Source organism: Pezoporus flaviventris, unplaced genomic scaffold (assembly GCF_033815535.1).
Source record: "Pezoporus flaviventris isolate CSIRO_AGI_PZ_B2104156 unplaced genomic scaffold, CSIRO_AGI_Pfla_v1 ptg000036l, whole genome shotgun sequence".
Lineage (NCBI taxonomy): Eukaryota > Metazoa > Chordata > Aves > Psittaciformes > Psittacidae > Pezoporus > Pezoporus flaviventris.
The window spans coordinates 35,952,181-35,973,036 of NW_026892584.1; the positions used below are offsets into that span (position 1 = coordinate 35,952,181).

At 41.6% G+C, this 20,856-nt stretch overlaps 1 protein-coding gene across 2 annotated transcripts in view; it reads right to left on the reverse strand.

Moving 5' to 3' along the window:
* CLMN (calmin) overlaps positions 1-20,856 on the reverse strand; it is an 83,519-nt gene that overhangs the window by 25,413 nt on the left and 37,250 nt on the right. The window lies entirely within an intron of this gene.

Genomic DNA, 20,856 nt, shown 5'->3' on the forward strand with positions numbered 1-20,856 from the left:
CCACATTAGCCACACAACAATTTTGTCTTCATTCTTATGAATGGAAAAACCTCATCAAATCTCATCTTCACAGTCTCCTAATGTGGTGGTTTAAAACCAGTCAGGCAGCTCATTGACTCACTCACCCCCTTCTTGCCCTCCCCCTACTCCCGGAGGGACGGAGAGGAGAATCGAAAAGAATGCAACTCCCACGGGTTGAGATAAGAACAGTTTAGTAACTAAGGTATAACACAAATCACTACTGCTACCACCAGTAATAACAATGATAAAGGAAATAACAAGGGAAGAGAATACATCTCACCACCAGCCAACCAATAACTCGGCCCCCCCAGCCCAACCAAGTACCGACTGATACCCAGCAGTGAACTAGCCCTTCCAGGTAACCCTCAGTTACATCCTGGGCATGATGTGCTGTGGTATGGAATACCTCTTTGGCTAGTTTGGGTCAGGTGTCCTGTCTCTGCTTCCTCCCGGCTTTCCCTCCTCCCTGGCAGAGCATGAGGCTCACAAAGTCCTTGGCCAGACTAAAACATCAATGTTATCAGCTCTGTTCCCAGGCTGAAAGTCAAAACACAGTGCTGCACCATCTACTAAGAAGGAGAAAAATGACTGCTACTGCTGAACCCAGGACACCTAACTAGTGCATCTAAAATCAAAATTCCAAGTCCCTACATTGAAGGATCATTTTACTTATATTGCAGTAAGAGGAGGAGTGCTTGCTCCTTGCCAGAAGTGCTACAGGCTAGGTGCTGTACAAACAGCTCTTGAAGAGTTTTTAATCACATCTGCGATTTCCTGAATCCATTTCCATAGTGAACTACAGCAAAAGTGTAAGGGGAATCATATTACTGACCAACATTCATTTACCTTCTAATATAAAAAAGTAAACCATATATCTAACATAAATGAAGTAAACTGACAAAGTAATATTTCATTGTGGAGACAATTATTCTCAAGTGGTTCTCAAATTTCACTTGAATTAAGGAAATCTGACAATTTCTGAACAAAAACCACTAAAACTAGTTATATGCTGTATTTCAATTTACTCAAAGAGCATATCAAATACATTTTAGAATCATTTTGTGTTTCTTCAGCCCTACAAAAATAGCTAACCTATCTACTGGGAAATCACTTTCTGTAAAAGTCTGGTTTGTTTTTATTGGTCAGACTAATTACAGATTAAGTAGTAGCTTATGTAAATCACATTTTCATATTGTTCCTTTTGATCATTTTAACTTAAGGGTCAGCAGTCTCTAATCATATGTATAATTGCTTTCCTTATTTTGATGCCTTGGAAGACAGCTTTCAGCATGAATCACATCTGTCACTGATGGCTGTTCAGGCCTTTTAAGTCCTCTTACTCCTGTAAAACCTAATTTTATGTGAGAATGGTTAAAAAAAGTCATTACCATTTAAATGCTTTCGAAAACATGGAAAATGCCAAACTAATTATTGCTGCTGGCTTTTAAGATATCTTAGAAAAATGTGCACAGATTTGAAACAGCTCTCTACAAATGAAACTGTAAGTTATATTAGAGTTCCAGAATATCTATAAAAACCCCACAGCATTTACCACCTACAAATCTCAAAGTACAATAAACTTAAGAGATGTGTCGTATCTTTCCTGGGCTTCCCTTCCTTCAACACCTTGACCCCAGAATTGGCTTTCCAATCACTCACACATCCACAGCTATGTGTCACCTAGGGTGTAACTTCCACAACTGATCTGTTAAAATTAACTTTTGAGGGTGGGTGGAGGTTAATGTTAAGCCAAATCTGTTCCCAGATATACTTCTTTTTGTTCAAATGCATGTTTTGGTGAAAAGGGGAAGACAAAACAGGCGTAGCAGTGGCAGGCAAGAGGGCCACCTCTTAAGCATGTCTGAAAATACTCAGGAATTCTCAGGTGGGCAGCACCATGCTTCAGGGAGGATGGGGGACCTTATCAAATGGGCTGGATATACAGAATCTCAGTGTTGACCAGAATCAAAGAGGAAACACAGAAGGTACACAGAAGCAAAATGAATGTTTTCTGATTTCATCAGCACCTTGGCTTTTTGGTTTTCAGTCCAATTTTTCACCAGTCACTTTGGCAACCTTCATTTTCACAGTAAATAAGGATAAAAAAGAGAGCTGTGTTTATTTACAGATCATCCATGAAACTGAGCACACACTGGCTCCTAATTCTGCTGCAGAAATTCTATCATGGATGCAAATTAGAGCTGCACATATGCCTCAAAAGATGGGTGAGCCAAACTGGTATTACTGCTTCAGGAAGCTCGCACACCAAAAAAAAAAAAAGAAAATAAAAAAAATCCCTAAAAGTCTCATTCAGGAAAGAACTTGCACATATACACAGGTTTCTGACACCAACCAGTGATCCTTCCTACAGCAAGCAGCCTCTTTCAAGTAAGAATGATGACTCCAGAACAGACGCTATTTGATTCTGTAATAATCCAAAGCAATAGTAACTGGATGGGCAAAAGGAAAGAGAAGGAAATGTGTTTATAAAATCCCTAAAGCAGACAAACACCTAATGCAGGCCATATTCTCAATGGTAGAGTTAATGGGAAAAGTTCAGCACAGGTATTTACTGACATGCCTGTCCTGGGTTCAGCCTTTAACTTATTCTTCTCCAGTTTTGTGGACCTCCCAGTTTCAGTACAGCCCCTCTTCTCCACAACCTTTTCATTTGAGACGATTGTAGAGACTATATGAACTTTATGCAGTTCTTATAAATTAAATGTAATCTTTTTTTCTCCTTCGCATTTTTATACTATTGTATAAAAATGAAGAAAATCGTTCAAGTCTAAAGTTCCTATGCCTATGTATATAGTTTACTGAAACTGCACTGTGTTTACTGGGCAGCTAGAGAGCAATAACACCATTATAAAATAATAATTACACACACCATATGGCTGGCCTGCACACAAATCCTATGCTGGAAAAGAAGGATGTCTGCTGTGAGGGTTGGAATCAAAGATGTAATCCTGGAAGGTAGTAAACAGTTAGGAACTGCCATTTCGGTTGAGCTCAACTCAGACCTTGACAAAAGAGAAAAATTACGAAGAGAAATTCTGACCACCACACAGAGAAGCTGGGTCTTCCATACTCTTGCAATAAGCTCAGCTGCAACACGCTTTTACAGTAGGGTCTTAGATGTTGTAAAGGAACAGCTTTATATCGAAGTACACAGGTAAGGCACTGACAGGCATTTGCTGCATTAATTTAGAAGGGAAGGAACCCCTAGAGAAGCAAAAGGTGTACTGGTAGGATGATGAGCTTATTGTATAACCCACACAGTTCTCTGCCCACAACTGTGACCTAAAAGCAGAATTTGGCAGAATTTGGCTCAGCCACAGTATCTACAGCCTAGTCAGTTTGCAAAGAAATATTTACAAAGATATATATTCTGGTTTGTCAAATTTTATGGCAAAGGCGACTCATTTGTTATAGAGTAAAACTAAGCTAGTTCAAAAACCACTTGGGTAAATTCAAGGTTAAGTCATTAATGGACAACAGAGTTCTGGTGCTTTCCTCAGTGGCACTATTTCCTTCCCCACCAGCCTAGAAATTCCTCAGGCATTTACTGATAATACCATTTCCTCCTTCTTCAGATCTCCTGAAAGGTCACTACTGTTGCAATACCTAGAAGAAGCCAATCCCCTAACAGCATTTACATTCAACAGCAAATTAGAGATAGCAAATATTGATTTACTTTTAAATACTATTTATTCTGTTGTTGCAGAACCAGTTATGAATACTCCTCTGAGACACATCACCATGAGGCTGGGCACATCAAGTAACTATTAAATGTGGAAGCTGATGTGAGTGGAATACTTGTCAGCATGTAATTACGTAGCTTCAGAAAACTGCTTGATTTCCATGTATGTATATTACAGAAGTTCACTTGAATTCATTTCCAAAGCTCTTAGCATTTCATCCAGGATATCATCATCAGATGCCATTAAAACCTTCACAACAGGCCAAGCTGGCTTTTAGACCCACTTGCAACTTACCTTGAAGACATCTTACTAACTACTGGTTTTATAACACACACAAAAGCCAGCTTGTTTCTCCTGCAAGTTATAACCTCTATAGATGCAAGATACACCTGTCATTAACATTGAGCAAGTTTTAAAGACAGGAATGGTGGTGTTGGCAACCTAACTGTGAAATAGGATGTTTTGACTGCCCTTGGCTTCAGAGGCAGAAACTTGCCAGGAGAATCATCATATATCCACTTCATCAGTAACCAAAGGCTACCATAAGACCAGCTTATAATGTGTATGGCTCCAGAGGTATCCAAGCATCTGCCAAAGTCATAGATCAGAAGAAAATGGCACTTCTTATTACATAAAAAAATATATATGGGAAACTGTACGATATTTAAATACTAGAACCTAACTCCAAAATGAAACATGGTTCAGACATTTGTCTTGGGAAATGCAAATCCCTCTCCTTTCACCTTCCTCACCCCAAAACTGTGGTGCACACAGCCAAGCAACGGATCAGTCTTCAAAGAATACACATTGAACAGTCTACTTTTGAACAACTCAAACTCAGGCTACTAAATAAAACGAGAACTGGATTTTAAACTGGGCTTCATGCTGTTCCTACAATGTGACTCAGCCCAAGTATTTCTGATTGCTACTCATCATACTATCAAGTCTGAATAGTGTTTTCTCTGCAAACTTTATGTTCATGAAGGAAGCCGGAGTGACAGCTTTGAAAATGGTTTTACCTGAAATTGCTCATTTGCTCCAAGCTTGTGCTACTGTGTCTCAAACACTGAAGAGTATGTTTCCAGACATCCTGTTTTTACAGATCATGACAAGGCTCTCCCAGCAATACCATTAGATAAAGAGAACGTTTATTATTTTTTAATTTTTTTTTTTATTATTAATGCATTTTTACATAGACTCAGACCTATGGCCTTGAGTAGCCAAGCTAAGCCAAGTGTCAAAAAAGAGGCTGGTATGGGACTACTATCTGCCTCACTGAGCTTCTGTATATAGTACAGCTGAGACACATGAATCCTAGCACCTTCTACCTTGTTTTTTTGCGCATATAGATGCAAGTAATTGTATATGCAACAAGCCATGCCATTACTTACAACAGTCAGGCATTAGGTACAGGAGGGTGATAGTAGGCACAGAATACCGACAGCTGTAAGGAAGCACAGATCCTTGTCTACAAGACCTTTCACTGTTCAAACACAACACATGGGACAAAGTTCAGATGCAAAGACAAAAGACAGGGCACATGTAAGCAACACATCTGACATGGGAAGGGTGATTAGAGATGAGCAAAAAAAATAGGGGTGGTAAGAAAGGGAGACTGGGGTTGGGGTAGCAACTGACAGCAAAATAAACGGAGAGTTTAAGATTAAATGTGCAAAGTAGGGCAGTGTTTCATCTCAACACAGACTTACATTAAATAAATTGAACTATGAACCCTCAGAAACTTAATTTCTATTATGTAGTTTCACAAGAGGCTGAAAAGATAGCTCACAACATAAGGTAACATGTAGGAAAAGACTTCCTCTCAAGTGTATTAGAAGGGGGGTGGTTAGTAGGTCGAGAGAGGTCCTCCTTCCCCTCTACTCTGCCCTGGTGAGACCCCATCTGGAATATTGTGTCCAGTTCTGGGCCCCTCAGTTCAAGAAGGACAGGGACCTGCTGGAGAGAGTCCAGCGCAGGGCAACGAAGATGATTAAGGGAGTGGAGCATCTCCCTTACGAGGAAAGACTGAGGGAGCTGGGTCTCTATAGTTTGGAGAAGAGGAGACTGAGGGGTGACCTTATTTGTGTCTATAAATATATAAAGGGGGAGTGTCACGAGGATGGAGCCAGGCTCTACTCAGTGGCAAACAATGATAGGACAAGGGGTAATGGGTACAAACTGGAACACAAGAGGTTCCACTTAAACTTGAGAAGAACCTTCTTCTCAGTGAGGGTGATGGAACACTGGAACAGGCTGCCCAGGGAGGTTGTGGAGTCTCCTTCCCTGGAGACATTCAAAACCCGCCTGGACACATTCCTGTGTAACATTATCTAGGTGTTCCTGCTCCGGCAGGGGGATTGGACTAGATGATCTTTCGAGGTCCCTTCCAATCTCTAGCATACTGTGTGATACTGTGTATATGGTGCAGTCCAGTTACACTGCTCAGTCAATAACTCAGTACTTACAAGAAAATCTCCATATTTGTAGGAGTGTGAATTTGTAGGAGTGTGAATTTTAAAGGCATAATCAAAGTGTAGGGAATAATTTTTTCCAGATTGCCCATAAAATACATTTTATAAGCTTCTGAATTCCTGGGAATTGTGTATTTTCCCTCAAAACAGCTTAGAAGATTAATACACATTTTCTTTTTCAGCTATACAGGGGTTGAAGGCTTTGTTGTGTACCATATGCCAATTTTATGTAATTTGGAGCACATGAAATATTAAAACTTAAAAACCCTGGTTTTCTAAAGGAAACATTAACTACACCATATAACATGAGACTGCTCTCAAGTTACCTCCCATGAAATGGGGCCTCTAAGCCTTCCAGATGAAGTTGTTAAGTGAATTGTTTGTTGAAACTGACCCATTTATTAGGGTCATTATTAAATTCCTATGGCAGGTGTTGAAAGCTTGAAGCTTTTTCATTCTATCAAAGTTGCAGAGGCTGAATCTTACTGGCTCAAAGTTCTTTAAAATTCAAGTTGGTGCTGCAGAACACAAACATTGCAGGATCAGGAGCATTACATTTCCATTTAGCTGCAGCTAAACAGGTTTCCTTTGGAATTCAGGGTCTGGTTATAGCAAAATATTTACTGCTGTAATCGGTATATTAGGATTATATACACCAAACAAATATTGCAGGATGAACATGAGGTTTCTGAAAAACTCTTCATGCTTTAATCCTCACAATGTCTGAGACAGATGTTCCTCTTACCAATGTATCAGAAAGATGAATTTAGTTGTAAATTCTACAGAGCTCTGGAAGAGAAATCCTACGTAAAATATTACTATTAGAGATGATCAAAATAGCTTCCAATGAGAGGGATTTATTTTTCCCCCTTGAAAACTAATTTGGTAGTGGCAGATGGTAGATTTCCCTCCTGTACCCTTCAATCACAAAGCAAACATATTTGTTCTCATTACACATGGAAAATGTTATTGAACAGATTAACAAAATTTCTCATTTACATACCAGGAATGTTCTTATGAAACTAAATTTGATAATGTTAAAAAAAAGAAATACAATTTTGTTCTGAATACTTTGAATGAAACAAACATCCAGTGTCTACAGGAAAGGTTACTGGATCCAGCAAAGCAGTAATTAGGGTAAATTAAATGGGTTTGGAATTCATCTAACAAGTGATTTCAGTGTTGACCCAGAAAGGGGTTTTCAGACTGTGCACACTACCTCTTGTGGTATATTCCATGCTGTGCAAGGAAAATACCTCCTTCCATAAGTGAAAATAAACAGGATTTCCTATTACCAGCAATGGCCACTAGGAGCAATGCATATTTACAATGTCGTAGTTTTTTGTTGCTCCTAGCCCAGGGTTCACTGTGTTCCAGGGCTGTTTGCTGCTCCTACAGATGGTTCACCTCCTGGGACTGCTGATGTTTCTTGGGGGCATTTAGGCCCCCCAGTTGCCCCCCAGGGCAAAACATCCAACCCTTGCCATTGCTGGACTCTGCTTCAAATGCTTAAGTTTAACTTCAGCCTCTCCTTGCACCTTTTCTATCAACTTGACTTTATTCTTTTCACTTGCTTAAAAATAAAATTAGGAGTGCCCTTCTAAACCTAACAAATTTATAGCCACTGCATTTCAACAAGTACCAACTGGCCCCATCTTCTTGTTAGTTAGAAGAATGGCTCTTGAATCAAGTTCACATCAGCATGGTTATACTAGCATTAGCACAACCATTTCCTTCCCAAATGGAGAATGCACCCTATCTATACCAATATCTGCACCAGAGGCTACATATCACTCCTAACTGAAGATCTCAGTGCTCAAATAAGAAGAACAACATCTTCCAGAAGCCATCCTACCTCAACCAAGTAAAGGCAAGTGACAAAGTCCAGTCTGTTTCATCTCCACTACTCGGCATTTACCCTTATTTGTTGTGGCAAACCTAGAAGGCCTAGACTGTGAAAAATTCCTTATTGTTTGTGGCTTTTTCCTGCCAAAGAGCAAAAAAAAAAGTCCTTTTTGCTGGTTAATTTTGCTAAGATATCAAAAGCTGAAATTCAGTAGGATATTCTGCTTTACATCAGTTCTGACAACAGTGCTAAAGCCTGAATAATTTGAGATGAGCAAAGAAGCCCAACAAAACCCACACTATGTGTCAGGATTATTTCTTGACATGCAGAGTCAGATGAGAACTAGCATGTGCACAGAGTCCCACTGCTTGCTATATTCAGCAGTTAATAGGTTGGTGGTTAACTGCACTTTTATGCATGTGAAACCATTGCAACTGAATCTGTGAGTAGAAGGAAGAAAACACAGGTGCAGGAGAGCAGCAACACATTCATTTCCAACAGAAGTCATGGGCAACTTCATGAGCATCTTTACAGGAGTCAGTCTTTAACACAAAATTTGAACTCTCGCAATTAGTAGCCAGGACCTTCAAAGAACTACTGGGTGGTACAGAAGGGCTGAGGAGACAACTGCCAGAGACATACAGTTTTCTTTACCTGTGGGAAACTTGTACTTATAAGACAGTAGTTTTGTTTTCTACAATCAAGTAAGGAAAGGCAATCACAAATGTGTAACACAGAATTACCTTGCAGAAGCCATGAAATCACAAAGAATTGCCTGTTGGGGTGTCTGTGGCTTCTGCATTTCTCCTTTCTACTTCCCCTATTATCCCCAAACAACTTGGGGACACTACCTAGTCAGTACATTATCCAAACCAAGAAATGCTTCTGAACACCACAAGCCAGCACTAGAAGATGTTAAGAAGTAAAAATTAATTATATATGTGCAGTACTTCAAAAACAGAATTAAAACCCTAAAAACAGTAACCCACTGCATGGACCACCAAAACCTTCTGGTTTGTTCAAGAAAGGGAGTCACCTCAGATGGCTCTCCCTAGTGAAAAATCACAGTGTTCTGTCTCTCTCCCACTTATCCATCCCTTTGATGTCTCTTATAAAAGCCATTAAGCAGCACAGATGAAATGGAGTGAGGAGCATGGTAGTCAAGATGAACATTAGAAACATACAGAAATACGTACAACTCTAAGAGAAAAAAAATGAAGAGATTTTTTGAGATTAACATTAACTAGCACAAATCCTGTGGCTTTGGAGGAATAAGCTTTGTCTCTTGTGAGCCAGACACGTGATCTGAGGTAGAGAGCATGAGACCGTTCTTGGAGGGATGGAGAGGAATATAAAACCAAACCCACAACCTAAGACACTGGAGCTACACTGTAAGGTGCTGTGCCACAGAGCAAGGCAATTGCCATTTAAAAACAGATGAAGGCAGAGTGTAAACTGCCTAAATTAGATTAAAATGGCTAAAAAGCGGAAACTACAGTCCTTTTTAAGATGCAAGAACCTAGCAGTGACCAGTAGATACCCCTGAGGAGTTGTCATTTGTCTTAAATGACCTTCTAGTAGGTATGCTTCGAGAGAGTCACACCTACATTTCTAAGAAAAGGGTAGCTGCCACAGAATAGTACAGGCAGATAGTACAGGCAGATCAAGGATGGCAAGCTTCTGAGTGCTCAGCTAAGTCACTCAGGTAGCCTCCCCCATGAGACTCTGACCCTAACTCTGCTCCCCAGTAACCCTAACACAGTCTTCGTGGGCAGCACAGCAGAAAGCCTGGTCCCCTCTGCATGTTGGTAAGCACTGCTTTAGCTAGTACAGGAAACCATAAGTCTTGGACCAGGCTTGGACTGAGGCCTGCTGTAAGACTCAGGATCCCAGTTCTTTCTAAGAAGCTCCTAGAATGCGGCAATGCAGCCCTCAAAGTGACTGACTGAAGGTCTTGATGCAGCTCCACATTTTTATCTGTATGCCTGAAGGCATATTTCAGCTAATCTGCCAGCATGAAAACCCAAGGAAACATGTAGACAGGTTATCTCGTTCACAGACATTTCAGAACATTTTATGGCATTAAACCAATGCCATGAAAAGAACAGAGCACCATAAGCTGTAAACACCGTATGCATCTTCAACACTGACATTCTCATGCCTCTTCAATGTGGCCTTAAATAGTTCACCTGTAACCTCCAGCACAACCACCACCTTTCTGCTTCTCTATTTTTTTGCAACTCTCTTCCAAAATTCAAACAAGAACATGACAGGAACCATGAAAACTCACCCTTTATCCTTCATGGCCCACACTGAATATCCATCCAGAAGAAAAAGCAAACATGAAAGAATTTGGACTAAAGTGCAAAGCAAGTATTTGTGTTATTTATGGACATTTCCAAAAACAAAAGTTAGCAGAGGCATTCCTCATGTACATTACTCACAACAAACTTCTTTCACTCAAAAATCCATTACTACATAGCTATATCCTGTGTTTGCACTGTACCTTCAACCCGATGAGCTCTGTGATCCTTATTATCAGACTTTCACATCCTTGGGAACAAGACATAGCACTGTCTCCTGTTACAAAGGAAAAAACAGGAGCACCAAGAACTTCAACGACTAATCATAATGCAAACAACAAGCCCTTCTTTTAATACACTCAGTGGTGTTCACATGGCATTGCATCTTTCCAAAAGACAAGGGTTTCCTTAAAAAAACAAAACCCTTATGGAAAGAACAGGCATTTTGTTGCTTTGAACTGTGCTCAACATGCATAACGATCCCTCCTGAGATGGATTTAAGTGATATACTTCAAACTGGGACGTAAGCCATTTTATTTGCAATGTTAGCTTGTATTCAGAAGAACAGTAATCAGACATTGCAGGAAAGGTGGACCTTCAAATGTCATAGTCCATAGCACAAAAGGAATAAAGGCACTTGGAAAGAGAAGGACCTTTTGTCAGAGGTTCTGCTTTCTACAGCCCTTTGAAACAGTTCCCTACTTTTACTTTTTTTTTAATGCCAATTAAAATGATTTTTTTCCAAGCTTCCTGGTGCTTTTGGCCACTCCCCAAGACTATTAGGGAGATGAAGACAAGGAACCGTTCAGCCACTGCAGCCTGCTTGGTGGTACTTCAAAGCTGCACCACGCAGAAGCATGCTTTCACATACCCTTTAACCCAGTACAGCTTCACATTGCCACTAAGAACCTTAGCAAACAGTTTGTCAGCACAAGAGAAGGCACCAAACAGCGCTTTGGCAGCAGAGCTGGCCAACAGTGTGCATCAGCCCTTGGCCTGAGAGCACTTGTAAGTGTAAACACCATCACATTAGCTCACTCTCCCCCCTGCATTGCTCTTGCATTGCCTTGCATCTCTCACCTCAAGCCTGAATGACAGGATTCTGATTAGTGTGTGTTCCTTGCATTTTTTTTTCCATTTCCCACATCAAATCATGAATGTTATGCAATGGGAATAATGCAGAACATGAGGACTGACAGCATTCCTACTGCCGTAGGAGTCAGAAGAGGCCTAATCAGTCAGCTCCTGTTCTGTCTCTTTTTCTCCCTCTGACAGGCACACCTGCCAGTTTCAGCACAGAGGACTGCTGCTATGTGCTGGATATGGTTAATAGGTGATATAACAACATTCTTTAGGCCTGCAGGTACTTATGGAGCTGGAATGTGCATGCTCTCTAACAAAAAAAAAAAAAAAAAATCACTATTTGACCTCCATTTTTCTTCATCTGTATGATGTGAGATGGATGAGCAATGGAACAGGACAGTGAGGACACCACTGCTTTGGGACTACACACTCCAATTCCCTACAGCAACTCAGCTAACAATCCAGTAAAATAGGAAAAGACACTGAAAGCACCAGGAAAGCTGCATGCAACACACCCTCTGATGTCAGCAACACCTTAGCAACAACACTGAGATCACCTGAGCCAGGACAAGCATGGATATTGAATTTGGGAGACAGAGGATGATGAGATGTTCTCTTTACTAATGCCATGTCTATGCTTAGACCTACACAAAGCTGGTTTAGTACTATTTGGATAAAATGTGCATAAGAGTCTTATTAAAACCCCATTAAAACACAGAGCTGTATTACAGCCATGTCAGAGCCATTCCATCTTCTCACGGTGCTTTAAGCTGAGAAGCTTTTGCGGATGGTCAAGGTCCTGTGCAGCAATCAGTGCCTTGCTCACACCATTCAGCAACTGCTTAGAGAGCCTGGTTTTAAGGTGAGAAGTTTAACTCTTGTGAACAGTTTCTACTCTTTACAGGTGTATGAAATTACCTAAGGCAAACCAAACTCTTCAAGAACATGAGACCTGACTGACTCATATGTTTTGAGAGCATGAGTCCATGGATACCCAAAGTCTGTCATTTTGGGGTCATGGAAAGACATTATTAAGTATTCCAAGGACTCTGGCAATGTCTGAAGTGTACATGGCAATGAACCTCATCACAGACTCACAGCACACTGGGTACAAGCAAAGTCAGACCAAAGAATTGAGTAATCATGACTAAAACATGATCACACGGTCAGTTCCCCTCAGGATTAGAAACACAATGAATTCTTCATAGAGAGAGAACAAAAAAAGGAATGCAATTACCTGATTGTAGCCTCTTGCATGGTAGCAGGGAAACAATAAGTCTTTAAGCAAAAGATGCTACTTCAAAACTAAGCTATCAATAAAAAAAACGTAAAAGGACTCTCAAAGCCAAACGGCATTTAGACCTGGCTACAACATATTGTTAGGAAGGTCATGGATACCAGTGTATGACCTCTATTAAAAAAGTACTTTGTAGAAGATGGTGAGGAGAAGGCTCCAAGTCTTAGATGTCTAAAGGAATCCCTTTCATACCTTAGGCAAATTTCCACGATCTCTGTGCTTCTCATCTTTAAGAGTGGAATCATTCACGCTTTGAAAGGATCTTGAAATTAAACCTACAAATACTGACTGCAAAGGCAGAGACTTTGGTGACAACTACACAGTCAGGCCCAAATGTTTAGAAAATAAGCAATTCATGACATGATTTTCGTGATTCATCTAACAATATCACAACTCCTGATGAACAACATAGAATCATAGAATCACAGAATGGTTAGGGCTGGAAAAGACCTTAAGATCATCTAGTTCCAGCCCCCCTGCCATGGGAAGGGATGCCTTACCCTGGACTATGTCACCAAGGCTCTGTACAACCTGGCCTTGAACACTGCCAGGGATGGAGCGTTTATCACATCTTTGCGCAGTCCATTCCAGTGCCTCACCACCCTCACAGTGAAGAACTTCTTCCTTATATTGAACCTGAACTTCCCCTGTTGAAGTTTAAACCCATTGCCCCTTGTCCTATCACTACAGTCCCTAATGAAGAGTCCCTCTCCAGCATCCCTATAGGCCCCCATTCAGATACTGGAAGGCTGCTATGAGGTCTCCATGCAGCCTTCTCTTCTCCAGGCTGAACAGCCCCAACTTTATCAGCCTGTCTTTATATGGGAGGTGCTGTACACAGTGAAAAAAAGGAATGCCAATAAGAATGCCACACAACAGTGTGACACCCTTATGCTAGTTTTGTTTGCACTTGTATTAAGCTCAACCCCAGGGCATTAAAGTTGCAAAGACAGAAGCACCTTTTACCTACTAACCCTACCATACTAAAAGTGACCAAGGAGAAAAAGTTACAAGTGAACTTCATCAGCAGACTATTCAAGGATTGCTTTTTCCGAGCTCAAGATCAGAGCATCCCGACACGTAGGAAGTCAAGGAAGAGGGCCAGGAGACCTGCGTGGCTAAATAGGGAATTGCTGGGTATGCTCAAGTGGAAGAGGAGAGTTTACAGGTCATGGAAGGAGGGGCTGGCCACTTGGGAGGAATATAAGGCTGCTGCTAGAGGATGTAGGAAGGCAGCTAGGATGACTAAGGCCTCCTTAGAATTAAACCTGGTGAGAAAGGTCAAGGACAGCAAAAAGAGCTTTTTCAAATACATGGCAGATAAAACTAACACCAGAGGCAGTGTAGGACCACTGATGAACGAGATGGGTGCCCTGGTGACAGAAGATACAGAGATGGCAGAGTCACCGAATGCCTTCTTTGTCTCTGTCTACTCTGCTGCAGGCAGTCCTGAAGAGCCCTGTACCCCTGAGACCTCAGATGAAGTCAGGTCAATGGAGCAGTTTGCCTTAGTCGATGAGGAATGGGTTAGAGACCAGTTGAGCAATCTGGACATCCATAAATCCATGGGTCCAGATGGGATGCACCCGCGGGTGCTGAGGGAACTGGCGGAAGTCATTGCTAGACCACTCTCCATCATCTTTACCAAGTCTTGGGAAACGGGAGAGTGCCTGAGGACTGGAGGAAAGCAAATGTCACTCCAGTCTTCAAAAAGGGCAAGAAGGAGGACCCAGGTAACTATAGACCAGTCAGCCTCACCTCCATCCCTGGGAAAGTGGTGGAACACCTTATCCTTGGTGCCATCTTAAGGCATAAGGATAAGGGGGTTATGAGGGGCAGTCAACATGGCTTCACCGAGGGGAAATCATGATTGACCAATCTCTTAGCCTTTTATGAGGAAATAACACGGTGGATGGATGATGGCAGAGCGGTGGATGTGGTCTACCTTGACTTCAGCAAAGCATCTGACACAGTCTCCCACAGCATCCTCACAGCTAAATTGAGGAAGTGTGGTCTGGATGATCAGATAGTGAGGTGGACTGTGAACTGGCTGAAGGAGAGAAGCCAGAGAGTTGTAGTCTGTGGGGCGGAGTCTAGTTGGAGGCCTGTATCTAGTGGAGTGCCTCAAGGGTCAGTACTGGGACCAGTATTATTTAATATATTCATCAATGATTTAGATGAGGGAATTGAGTGTACTATCAGCAAGTTTGCTGATGACACTAAGCTGGGAGGAGTGGCTGACACGCCAGAAGGCTGTGCTGCCATCCAGCGAGACCTGGACAGGCTGGAGAGTTGGGCAGGGAATAACTTGATGAAATATAACAAGGGAAAGTGTAGAGTCCTGCATCTGGGCAGGAACAACCCCAGGTTCCAGTATAGGTTGGGGAACGACCTGTTAGAGAGCAGTGTAGGGGAGAGGGACCTGGGGGTCCTAGTGGACGACAGGATGACCATGAGCCAACACTGTGCCCTTGTGGCCAAGAAGGCCAATGGCATCCCGGGGTGTATTAGAAGGGGGTGGTTAGTAGGTCGAGAGAGGTCCTCCTTCCCCTCTACTCTGCCCTGGTGAGACCCCATCTGGAATATTGTGTCCAGTTCTGGGCCCCTCAGTTCAAGAAGGACAGGGACCTGCTGGAGAGAGTCCAGCGCAGGGCAACGAAGATGATTAAGGGAGTGGAGCATCTCCCTTACGAGGAAAGACTGAGGGAGCTGGGTCTCTATAGTTTGGAGAAGAGGAGACTGAGGGGTGACCTTATTTGTGTCTATAAATATATAAAGGGGGAGTGTCACGAGGATGGAGCCAGGCTCTACTCAGTGGCAAACAATGATAGGACAAGGGGTAATGGGTACAAACTGGAACACAAGAGGTTCCACTTAAACTTGAGAAGAACCTTCTTCTCAGTGAGGGTGACGGAACACTGGAACAGGCTGCCCAGGGAGGTTGTGGAGTCTCCTTCCCTGGAGACATTCAAAACCCGCCTGGACACATTCCTGTGTAACATTATCTAGGTGTTCCTGCTCCGGCAGGGGGATTGGACTAGATGATCTTTCGAGGTCCCTTCCAATCTCTAGCATACTGTGTGATACTGTGTATATGGTGCAGTCCAGTTACACTGCTCAGTCAATAACTCAGTACTTACAAGAAAATCTCCATATTTGTAGGAGTGTGAATTTTAAAGGCATAATCAAAGTGTAGGGGGATTGGACTAGATGATCTTTTGAGGTCCCTTCCAATCTCTAGCATACTGTGATACTGTGATTCTTCCCTTGCCCACCAACATTACCTTCATAAGCAAGTCATCAGGAAAGTCATGGTGGGAATTTTGTTTCGTGTAACTTCACTTGGAAGAAGAGAGTGAAACTTTTCGTTATTATTATCTTTTAGTTTATTTCTCCATTAATAATAATGACTGAAATTTAGCTGTAAGAATGGCTTTGAAAATATACCTTCTTCATTTCAATTTATTTCTACAGCTGCAGAATTACATTGTTCAACTTTTCTTTCTTAAGTGGATTTCCTTTGGCTTTGGCTCCCATTTAATAAAGTGACGAGTTTACTGAAAACAGCCTTTGCAGTTTCAGTGGATTAGTATGGTAAAGCCGAACTTGATTGAAAAATAACTTTATTCCACGCTGCTTTACTGCAGTCAGCTCACATGACTGACTACAGCTGCGTCTGGCCACCAGACCAGTTATTTCACTTCTCGTTTGTTTTCAAATGGTCAGCAATAGCAATACCGATAACATGCACACACTTCATTTTCATGTTCTGTGGTGTGTGCAGAGTAGTTGGGGACCATCTGAGTGGAGATACGTCATTAGAAGAGGTCTTTTCCTGCTTTGCTGGAGATCAGCAGGTAATAAACACAAAGAAAGCAAGTATGGACCAAAGTCAGCAATATAATTACTTACAATTCTATCCCAAATGAAATATGTGGGCAGCAATTAAGTAGGAAGAGCTTGTCAGAAATCCCTAAGCACATAACTTGATCAGGATTTGATGGTATGACACCACAACAAGCTGCATACCTCTTCAAGGTCTGGAGAGCCTCCATCCCCCACTCATCTCATATCCTGCAGCACTCTGGGCGCAGCTGTGTCCCACAGAGGCTCTTCCTTGACAGCACCCACAGCTAAAGATAGGCATCACGATTTAGCTTTTATTTGTCTGCTGAAACAAACAGATTTAATGTGTAGTTCACTTTATTATGACATAAGTAATAGCTACTCTGTTCTTACAACACTGAAAAGGTTTAATTTTATAGTTGTTTCACAGACAGTCACATTAAACCTCACACATGTAAGCAAACAAAGGCTCTTTGACATTAACAGATGGGAAGCAAGGACCATGGGCTTTTCAAACTCCCAAGACAAACTTTATCTGCCCTCTCCTACCTTGGCCTAAAAATGGAGATAAATGCTGACTTACAAATGCCAGTAGTGGCTCATATGTCTCTGTTGGCAAAGTATTACCCAATTGATTTACTTCTGTGTCCACATAAACATGATTTTAAAGCTTAATTATGTAATTCCTTCCCCTTACATACTTCCAGACCACTGTTTCCATTAAAAAACACATATATATATTACAAAAGATACAATCAGGTATAGAAGTATTATTACATAGTAATAATGGCAAATTTTTGTCACCAACAACACGCTGGCAAGAAAAAGCTTTGAGTTTTGCAATTTCAACAGAAGTCTCCTTGGTATAAAGAACATAAACTTTGCGCACTAACCGAGAGCCAACAGTCTTCTAGAGAACTTGCCTAGCAAGGAAGCTGCCAAGGAGTTAAGAAATGAAACTCTGTCTGGTTCCAGGAGGACAAGCTACTCAAAGGGAAAACTCTGGGCCAGTATAAACTGGCCCTTTTTCTCTGGATTTCTAGAAGCTCAATAAATTCATCTTTGCAGTTTTAGGGACAAAGAAATTATCACTATACCAATTCTACAAACAAGTTACAGTTACTTGACTTGTCTATTGTCATACAAGAAGCCAAGTTAAATATTGAGCCTTGCTCTTTAAGTCACACATTGCATGGTGTGCAAGGATATGCTTAGTAAGTGCTGATTTCAGTTGCTATGCAAGCAATGGATCTTTAAACTGCAGCTTGTGTGGGCCCTTTTCCTAATGAAAGTCACCAAGATACTGGATTCCGCAGTTAAAATAGATTTTACCATACAGATCTGAAGCAAATAAATCTGGAGCAGAATGTACTCACTATAAAAAGTGGGGAGGGGAAGAAAAAAAAAAAAAAAAATTGTCTTCAAACTTACATTTGTCCCAAGAGTCACATAAAATTTCATGTCTCAGGGCTGTCTTCCACAGAAACTAATGTTTCCTTGGAAACATGTGTCTAAATACAGTTGCTCCACTCTGTACTAACAGTTTGTTCTTCAAGTACAGAGGTGGGCTAATCAGTGCTAAGTCAGTATCCTTGAAACTTGCCTGTTCTAGTCAAATCTTTTAATTTCTCAGGATCCATCTATTTTTAACAATTGAGAGTGCAACAACAGTAACCTGTGGTCCAAGTTACTTACAGAAGTCAATGGATGCAAGTCCTCATGCATTTTTGACCTCTGGCTTAAAAATAGAGATGCACTACCGCTAAATGTTCTTCAAATCTGAGACAGCTGGCACTTGAGCTGGCACTACAGGCATTCCAGAACACGGACTGTACCCTGACTTTGTACCATGCCTGGTGCGCTGGAGCAACAATCACTTGTAAAAGAAGGATCTGGAGCGTCCCCAGCTAAGCTATGATGAAATACACATTTCTGAGTTGCTGCTGGGAGCCAGTGGAGGAAATCTGTGACGTCACCATCATGCTTGGTTTCAGGAGATGAGTTTTCTCCCTGCTCAGGCACTAATGTATGCATTAGTCTTAGTTTCTTCAAGCATAAAGCATAAGTGGTGATGAATACTTCACTGTTAAGAGTGCAAGATGAAGAAGGAGTTGCATATTTCCAGCATCTCTTCTGGTTACCCTACATTGAACTTCTTGACAATATCCACCTACAACTAGGAGGCAGTGCTGGTCCTGGCATGTTTCCTAACAAGATCTCCAAGTTGCAGTAGGTTTGGCAGAGCGCTTGCTGTTTTGTGTCTCTGCCTAAAAAGAGCTGGCTCTGAAAAAAAGTGGGCGGGTAATACCAGCCTTTGCCCTGCCTTCTTTATGCTTTACCAGAACAGAGGTGCTGTAAGACATCACGCTGATCTCTTGTGACTACCTGCTTGGCAGACAGATTTTTTTCAGTGACAAACAAGGCTCTTACCTTGTGATACAAGGAAGGTGTCATGAGTAAGATTATTTGATCTGGAGAAAGGAAGACTTTACAGGATTTTTTCTCTCTGTGTGAGGTCTCTCATGAGTGGCACTGAGGGAGACTAATTTGTTGTGTCTCTCCCAGCAAAAGAACCAGGGAATGTCAAATGAAAACACCAGGCCACGGGTTTAAAAACAAAATTAAGGGAATTGTTTCTTCACACACAACATAAATGCACTCTGGTAGGGCTCACTGCCAAATGCTGTCGATTCAACACATTAAGTGAGGGCTTAAGTGGAGGCACATTCACAGAAGGGAAATCGACCCATGTTTACTAACTACAGTGAACTCCCTTCTGGCTCTGGGAGTGCCTGGTTTGCAAGTGGTGGCAGAGTAGATGAGGAAATTGTAAAAACTATTTATATTAGGCATCTGCTTTTGGCTACTGTAAGATAAGAGACACTTGGCTAGACAGATCTTTGGTGTGACTGCATGGCCTCCAGTATGTTCTTCTACCAGGTTTACAGCAGACGAGTCTCAGCTGTGGGACAGAACAGAGAGTACCTGGGCTGAAGGCACTCCATCATAGCCATAGGCTGAAGCAAAGGATCATTTTGGATAAAAGGTCCTGTGAGTCAGGGATGAAGTGAGAAACCTTTGTAGTTTTATGCTTGTATAGCAATCTGTGTGCTCATGGGAAGGCAAGAGGTCTGCATATGGTTTTCTTTTTTACTATTGCCCACTCTGTCCACTCTACAGTAGGGCTTCCACCACTGCAGGTAAGAATATGACTTAAATATGAAATTTAACATCAATTCCAGACAGACATCAATTTACGGTCTTTTTTTTTGAGTGATCTTGGATGGTCCCAGCCTTAGACAGACAGAAACATTAAAACAAAAATCAGTGATGTGGAAGAACCTAGGTAAGACAACCCTTTTGGTTTCCTGCTCCAAGAGGTTTTCACTCACTTTTACTTGGTATAGTCAACTGCTTTAACAAATGACTTTATTAATTCAAAATGTATTTCCTATTTATAAAACAGCTGGCCTTGTTAAACCATCTGTCGGTTAATAAAACAGCCATGAAAAATTTCTGCAGTGTATGTCTTACAGGGTATAGCTATCACTAGGCCCATGGGTGGGAAAGAAGTACTGGCATCCAAAGTTGAACAAACACAGAAAAACCCCTATAGTAAGCATAAGAACCAAAGTAAATAAATAGGTCTCCTATCACACTCTGAAGGTTGGCACCACCCAGAGCTTGCCAAGGAAAGCACATTCCAGATATGGGGCCCTTCCTGGCCAAGACAGGACTGCCACAAGTACTCCCAGAAACAGGTCTAATCCATCAGACTCCAGATCTCTATGGGAAATCAAATACCAGAAATAAAGTCCGGAAAGTGCTACAAAAATATTCCCAGGCAGGTCACCACAGATAATATTTTTAGAACAGAAACAGCCTGCTTGATGTGGACTAGAATGCAAAAAGCATTTACTTTCTCTTACCCTCATTGTGAGCACTATTCCACTGATGCCAGCATCCTCCTGAGATTTCTTTCTCCATTCCTTTGCAAGTCTGTTTAGTTCAGCCTGCCCCCTAATTGCATCTCAGAGATCAGAAAATGCTACTTTGCCTTGGGCCAACTAGGCTGTATGAACACCGTTCTTTTCCCTTCCTTCATCAGGAGGGATCCTTGTGCTTAAAGTGTAGGTTTGCTAAACAGCTAGGGATATGGAAAATGCTGCTATTAAAGGTTTTCGTAATAATGTAGTTGCTTCACAGATGAAGTCACCATGGTATTTGCTTGCTTCAAAAAGGAAACGTTACAATATCAACTGAGGGTTTTTTAAAGAAAATTGCA